The following is a 7,981-nucleotide window of genomic DNA, read 5'->3' as shown; positions in this document are numbered from 1 at the left end:
GCGGTGTGAAACAGCCGTTAGTCTTAACACTAAAAGAAAAAAACTGTGGATACGATACTTCCAAACGCAGTTTCATCTAAGACAGTGGGGGGGAAGCAAAATTTACTATGCTTTCTACTCAGTTACTTTGCACATGCATAAAGAGGCTCTTGTACGACAAATCCAAAAGGTGTGATCTTAACAATAGGTGGCAGTCACTTTTGCCCTAAACCACAGGTTGCCTTCGAGTCATTCCTTAAGTCCACTCGGTCTTGCACCGTTTTATAATCTTCCTTATTTAAAACAGCTCAATTAAGTCATCGGCTTCATTGTAGAGTACCCCTAGTATCTGAGCCTGCACTGCGCAATGAAAGAAAGAAGCAAAACGGGATGGACAGATGCCTGAAATGTTGGAAACGCACCACACCTTAAGTCAGTGAAGAAAAAGGGCAAAGCTTGCAACTCTTGTGGGACTCGAACCTACAACCTTTGAATGGCTCAGCTCACAGCCTAGAAGTCCAATGCGCTATCCATTGCACCACAGAGCCTGCACCAAAAAAAGCACTTTTTGGGACTCTCTGGCCCATGAAAGAACAGCCAACTGCAGACAAAGTACTGCTGGGATTTGAACTCAGGATCTCCTGTTTACTAGACAGGCGCTTTGACCAACTAAGCCACAGGGTCAAACGATGTTGACAAGGGCTAATTGTTTAATCGAAAAAAGAAAAGAAAAAAACTAACAATGGTAGCGCTGCATGTGTGAATGTCTGGACTTGAAATATTAAAGTCCAATTGGTTAGGCATTACCACATTATGCTATATAAAGCCATCGTCCGAAGTCCTCTTGAACGAGTAGCGTTCTTAAGGATTTGAGTTTTGTTTAGAAACCGACTGCTAAACATCCCGCTGCGTAAACACTCGTAACTCTTAAGAAAAAGCAACCCTGGCACATGTACATTAGGCACTGCTGGGAGTTGAACCCAGGATCTCCTGTTTACGAGACAGGCGCTTTGACCAACTAAGCCACAGCACCAAAGCTGAAAAGAAGGCTAGACGGTTTTGCACACAGAGACTAAAAAAAGAGAGCAAGTCTAAAATGGCAATCAAAGAGGTTGTTTAACTCTATTTGTCGCACTATTCATTAGGCCTCAAAGCTATACAATTTTATTATGCATTCGGGTAAGCTCTATAAAACAAGCGCATTCACCACCTGGATCAATTTAGCCCAGGATCAATCAAGCCCAGGATCTCCTGTTTACAAGAGAGGCGCGTCGACCAGCTAAGCCACAGCACCACAATGAATGACCGTAAGAGACATTTGCCCGATAACAAAAATCGAAGAAGAATAAACCAATACACAACAAAAACCAGCATGTCAAGATGCAGAAAATGCCGACAAGATGGACATGGTCTTTTAGAGTCTGGATGATCATGTCTCAAACCTGACCAGTAACCTGGCCTCCGTTCAAGATCAAAGCAAAAAATGCATTGATTTATTTTTATTTAATCTACCCTTAATCAAGTGTCAAGTGTTTTTTGGAATCTACAGTTTCATTACATCCAAACCCAGAGTCAGCTCGGAAAATGGAAATCTGAGGGAAAGGTGCAATTTGGATTTGAACCTAGGACCTGCTGTTCCCAAGACAGGTGCTCTGGCCAACTTAGTCTTAACACTAAAAAAAAAAACCTCTGGATACGATACTTCCAAACGCAGTTTCATCTAAGACAGTGGGGGAAAAGCAAAATTTACTATGCTTTCTACTTAGTTACTTTGCACATGCATAAAGAGGCTCTTGTACGACAATTCCAAAAGGCGTGATCTCAACAATAGGTGGTAGACACTTTTGCCCAAAACCACAGGTTGCCTTTGAGTCATTCCTTAAGCTTACTTGGCCCTGCACCGTTTTCTAATCTCCCTTATTTAAAACAGCTCAATTAAGTCATCGGCTTCATTGTAGAGTACCCCTAGTATCTGAGCCTGCACTGCGCAATGAAATTAAAAAGCAGAACAGGATGGACAGATGCCAAAAATGTTGGAAACGCACCACTCCTAAGTCAGTAAAGAAAAAGGGCAAAGCTTGCAACGCTGGTGGGACTTGAACTCAAAACCTTTAAATGACTCAGTTCGCAGCCAAGAAGTCCAATGCACTATCCATTGTCTTAGATGAAATGATTTCCATTTTCCGAGCAGACAGAGGGTTTGGATGTAATGAAACTGGATATTCCAAAAAACACTTAACACATGATTAAGGGTAGATTAAATAAAAATAAAATAATGCATTTTTTGCTTTGATCTTGAACAGAGGCCAGGTTACCGGTCAAGTTTGAGACATGATCATCCAGACTCTAAAAGACCACGTCCGTCTTGTCAGCATTTTCTGCATCCTGACATGCTGGTTTTTGTTGTGTATTTTTTTCTTCTTCTATTTTTGTTATCGGGCAAATGTCTCTTACAATTAATTTTTGTGGCGCTGTGGCTTAGCTGGTCAAAATGCCTGTCTTGTAAACAGGAGATCCTGGGCTTAAATCCCAGCAGCGCCTTAGTTCAGGTGGTGCGTGTGCTTTTTTTTATAGAGATTAACGAAATTAATTATAAAACTGTATAGCTTTGAGGCATAATGGATAGTGCGACAAATTGAGTTACATATGAGAGCTCATCTGATTCACAACTAGTTGACTGCACACCCATGTTTTTAAGTTGTTTATCTCCCCCTCCATATTCTCCATTCCTCAAACCTATTGAGGACCTTTTTCCTGCCTGGAGATGAAAAGTGTATGACCGAAATCCAAACACACGTATACCCCTTCTCCAAGCTATAGCAGTTGATGCTTTTCATGGCTGGATTTGCCATGCAAGGTGACATTTCCCCCACTGCTTGGCCACACCAATACAGAAAAGAGAATGCAGTATAGCTGTTTTTTTTTTTTTTTTTTTTTTTTTTTTTTTTTTTTTTTTTACTGTAACTGTATTTAGTAAATACTTTTGTTGATGGTATATGTAGACCACATTTTCTGCAACTTTGTGTTGGTTGGGATGAACACTGTACACTGTTTTTGTGGGGAAAATACAGTAAAATATATTTGGTATTTGTTTGTTTTGTATAAAAACAATTTTCGAAAAATTTTACAATGCACTTCTGTAGTTCTATGTACTGTCTGTAGTAAGTGTAACACTGAACAGAAGAAGGCTTACAGAAAGTCATTATGATGAATAGAGAAGTCGTCATAGTGTTTTACATTAAGCACATTAGTGTTTAACTTATCTTATGAATGTCTGTTAATGTGATGGCTTGTGTGTGTCATTTGAAAACAAAATACCTTTTTGAGAAGAAATCACATTGTTTTGAACTTATAGTTTCATTTAGCAGAAGAATTGAAGAGTTTTGCCAAATGTGTGTGTGTTTTGTGATTTGTGTGTAGAGTTCTGACAATATGAAACATGCTTTCAGAAATTGTGTGTAAACAACTGGAAAAAACTGGAAACAACCTCTTTGGTTGTCATTTTAAGACCTCCAGGAACAGGTTTAGTGACCCCTGGCTTAAAAGCATAGTTCACTCAGACAGCAACTTTACAGGGCAACACTATCTGCTGACGAACTGGCATTCTCAGAAAATAGGCCTCTGTGTAAGCCACAACGCCCTTACAAAACAGCAGACAACTGTAAGGGCTCAACCGAAATTTGAATCTGGGATTTATCATGGCATGAACGAGAATCATACTCGTAGACAACCATGCCACTATGCAAAGGAATGTTTTATGTGCCGACACTATCTGCTGACAAACTGGAATTCTTCGAAAAACGTTTTTTATGAAAGCCATAATGCCCTGTAAAACAACAGAGAAACTGCAAGGACTCGTCCAGGATTTGAACCCGGGACCTATCATACCCAAAGCGAGAATCATACCCCTAGACCAACAAGCCACAATAGTTTACATATTTCACAAGACATCAGAAGCAACAGATGGTCAGAAATCCTTATCTAACAAACATTGAAGCAGGGCTTTTGCTTCTTTTGAACCCGGGACTTCTGCAATGGTTCGTCCAGGATTTGAAAACGGGACCTCTCGCACCTTATGCGAGAATCAAGCCCGTAGACCAACGAGCAACTGCAAAACAGCCACTTTACATAGCAACACTATCTGCTGACAAACCGGCATTCTCAGAAAAAAGGCCTCTGTGTAAGCCACAACGCCCTTACAAACAAAAGACAACTGTAAGGGTTCAACTGAAATTTGAACCTAGGATTTTTCATGGCATGAACGATAATCATACTCCTAGACCAGCAAGCCACTATGCAAGAAATATTTTATGTGGCGACACTATCTGCTGACAAATTGGAATTCTTTGAAAGACGTTTTTACGAAAGACATAAAGCCCTGTAAAACACAGTACACCTGCAAGGGCTCATCCAGGAATTGAACCCGGGTCCTCTCGCAACCAAAGCAAGAATCATACCCATAGACCAATGAGCCACTAAATTGAGACAATTTCACAAGGTGTCAGATAGTCAGAAATCTTTCTCTAACGAATCAAGGGCACCCTAAGTGAGAGACATACCCCTAGACCACCGAGCCACTGCAAAACAGCAACTTTATATGGCAACACTATCTGCTGACAAACTGGCATTCTCAGAAAAAAGGCCTCTGTGTAAGCCACAACGACCTTACAAAACAGCAGACAACTGTAAGGGCTCAACCGAAATTTGAATCTGGGATTTCTCATTGCATGAACGATAATCATATGCCTAGACCAGCAAGCCACTATGCAAAGGAATGTTTTATGTGGCGACACTATCTGCTGACAAACTGATATTCTTCGAAAGACATTTTAGTGAAAGACATAGTGCCCTGTAAAACACATGACACCTGCAAGGGCTCGTCTGGGATTTGAACCCGGGACTTCTCACACCCGGAGCGAGAATCATATCCCTAGACCAACGAGCCACTAAATTGAGAGAATTACACATGGCCTCAGAAGCATCAGATAGTCAGAAAACTTTCTCTAACGAATCAAGGGCACCCTAAGCGAGAATCATACCCCTAGACCAACGAGCCACTACAAAACAGTAACTTTATATGGCAACACTATCTGCTGACGAACTGGCATTCTCAGAAAAAAGGCCTCTGTGTAAGCCACAATGCCCTTACAAAACAGCAGACAACTGTAAGGGCTCAACCGAAATTTGAATCTGGGATTTCTCACGGCATGAACGAAAAGCATACTACTAGACAACCAAACCACTATGGAAAGGAATGTTTATGTGCCGACACTATCTGCTAACAAACTGGAATTCTTCGTAAATTGTTTTTTTATGAAAGCCATAATGCCCTGTAAAACAACAGAATAACTGCAAGGGCTCGTCCGGGATTTGAACCCTGGACCTCTCGCACCCTAAGCGAGAATCATACCCCTAGACCAACGAGCCACAAAAGCTTGAATATTTCACAAGACATCAGAAGCAACAGATGGTCAGAAATCCTTATCTTACAAACATTGAAGCAGGGCTTTTGCTTCATTTGGACCCGGGACTTCTGCAATGGTTCGTCCAGGCTTTGAAAACGGGACCTCTCACACCTTATGCGAGAATCAAGCCCGTAGACCAACAAGCAACTGCAAAACAGCCACTTTACATGGCAACACTATCTGCTGACAAACCGGCATTCTCAGAAAAAAGACCTCTGTGTAAGCCACAACGCCCTTACAAAACAAAAGACAACTGTAAGGGTTCAACTGAAATTTGAACCTAGGATTTCTCATGGCATGAACTAGAATCATACTCCTAGACCAGCAAGCCACTATGCAAGAAATATTTTATGTGGCGACACTATCTGCTGACAAATTGGAATTCTTTGAAAGATGTTTTTACGAAAGACATATTGCCCTGTAAAACACAGTACACCTACAAGGGCTCATCCTTGTATTGAACCCGGGACCTCTAGCAACCGAAGCGAGAATCATACCCATAGACCAATGAGCCACTAAATCGAGACAATTTCACAAGGCGTCAGATAGTCAGAAATCTTTCTCTAACGAATCAAGGGCACCCTAAGTGAGAGTCATACCCCTAGACCACCGAGCCACTGCAAAACAGCAACTTTATATGGCAACACTATCTGCTGACAAACTGGCATTCTCAGAAAAAAGGCCTCTGTGTAAGCCACAACGACCTTACAAAACAGCAGACAACTGTAAGGGCTCAACCGAAATTTGAATCTGGGATTTCTCATTGCATGAACGAAAATCATATGCCTAGACCAGCAAGCCACTATGCAAAGGAATGTTTTATGTGGCGACACTATCTGCTGACAAACTGGAATTCTTCGAAAGACATTTTAATGAAAGACATAGTGCCCTGTAAAACACATGACACCTGCAAGGGCTCGTCTGGGATTTGAACTCAGGACCTCTCACACCTGAAGCAAGAATCATACCCCTAGACCAACGAGCCACAGCAAAACAGTAACTTTATATGGCAACACTATCTGCTGACGAACTGGCATTCTCAGAAAAAAGGCCTCTGTGTAAGCCACAAAGCCCTTACAAAACAGCAGACAACTGTAAGGGCTCAACCGAAATTTGAATCTGGGATTTCCCACGGCATGAACGAAAAGCATACTGCTAGACAACCAAACCACTATGGAAAGGAATGTTTATGTGCCGACACTATCTGCTGACAAACTGGAATTCTTCGTAAATTGTTTTTTTATGAAAGCCATAATGCCCTGTAAAACAACAGAATAACTGCAAGGGCTCGTCTGGGATTTGAACCCGGGACCTCTCGCACACTAAGCGAGAATCATACCCCTAGACCAACGAGCCACAAAAGCTTGAATATTTCACAAGACATCAGAAGCAACAGATGGTCAGAAATCCTTATCTTACAAACATTGAAGAAGGGCTTTTGCTTCATTTGGACCCGGGACTTCTGCAATGGTTCGTCCAGGCTTTGAAAACGGGACCTCTCGCACCTTATGCGAGAATCAAGCCCGTAGACCAACGAGCACCTGCAAAACAGCCACTTTACATGGCAACACTATCTGCTGACAAACCGGCATTCTCAGAAAAAAGGCCTCTGTGTAAGCCACAACGCCCATACAAAACAAAAGACAACTGTAAGGGTTCAACTGAAATTTGAAGCTAGGATTTCTCATGGCATGAAGGAGAATCATACTCCTAGACCAGCAAGCCACTATTCAAGAAACATTTTATGTGGCGACACTATCTGCTGACAAATTGGAATTCTTTGAAAGACGTTTTTACGAAAGACATAATGCCCTGTAAAACACAGTACACCTGCAAGGGATCATCCGGGTATTGAACCCGGGTCCTCTCGCAACCAATGCGAGAATCATACCCATAGACCAATGAGCCACTTAATTGAGAGAATTTCACAAGGCGTCAGATAGTCAGAAAACTTTCTCTAACGAATCAAGGGCACCCTAAGCGAGAATCATACCCCTAGACCAACGAGCCACTACAAAACAGTAACTTTATATGGCAACACTATCTGCTGACGAACTGGCATTCTCAGAAAAAAAGGCCTCTGTGTAAGCCACAATGCCCTTACAAAACAGCAGACAACTGTAAGGGCTCAACCGAAATTTGAATCTGGGATTTCTCACGGCATGAACGAAAAGCATACTACTAGACAACCAAACCACTATGGAAAGGAATGTTTATGTGCCGACACTATCTGCTGACAAACTGGAATTCTTCGTAAATTGTTTTTTTATGAAAGCCATAATGCCCTGTAAAACAACAGAATAACTGCAAGGGCTCGTCCGGGATTTGAACCCTGGACCTCTCGCACCCTAAGCGAGAATCATACCCCTAGACCAACGAGCCACAAAAGCTTGAATATTTCACAAGACATCAGAAGCAACAGATGGTCAGAAATCCTTATCTTACAAACATTGAAGCAGGGCTTTTGCTTCATTTGGACCCGGGACTTCTGCAATGGTTCGTCCAGGCTTTGAAAACGGGACCTCTCACACCTTATG

At 41.9% G+C, this 7,981-nt stretch overlaps 1 long non-coding RNA gene and 4 other non-coding genes across 5 annotated transcripts in view; 2 read left to right on the top strand and 3 right to left on the bottom strand.

Annotated features, from left to right (window-relative positions):
- LOC141381913 (uncharacterized) overlaps window positions 1-7,981 on the top strand; it is a 560,761-nt gene that overhangs the window by 56,021 nt on the left and 496,759 nt on the right. The window lies entirely within an intron of this gene.
- trnat-cgu (transfer RNA threonine (anticodon CGU)) lies at window positions 939-1,012 on the bottom strand. The gene has a single exon. It is a non-coding gene; the product is annotated as a tRNA-Thr (tRNA).
- Window positions 2,447-2,520, top strand: trnat-ugu (transfer RNA threonine (anticodon UGU)). Its single transcript has one exon. It is a non-coding gene; the product is annotated as a tRNA-Thr (tRNA).
- Window positions 5,335-5,406, bottom strand: trnap-agg (transfer RNA proline (anticodon AGG)). The gene has a single exon. It is a non-coding gene; the product is annotated as a tRNA-Pro (tRNA).
- Window positions 7,755-7,826, bottom strand: trnap-agg (transfer RNA proline (anticodon AGG)). The gene has a single exon. It is a non-coding gene; the product is annotated as a tRNA-Pro (tRNA).

The sequence above is a fragment of the Danio rerio genome, chromosome 4, assembly GCF_049306965.1.
Source record: "Danio rerio strain Tuebingen ecotype United States chromosome 4, GRCz12tu, whole genome shotgun sequence".
In the NCBI taxonomy this organism is placed as follows: Eukaryota; Metazoa; Chordata; class Actinopteri; order Cypriniformes; family Danionidae; genus Danio; species Danio rerio.
The sequence above is the reverse complement of the archived record's forward strand: the minus strand, read 5'-3'. Positions and strand labels throughout refer to the sequence as shown.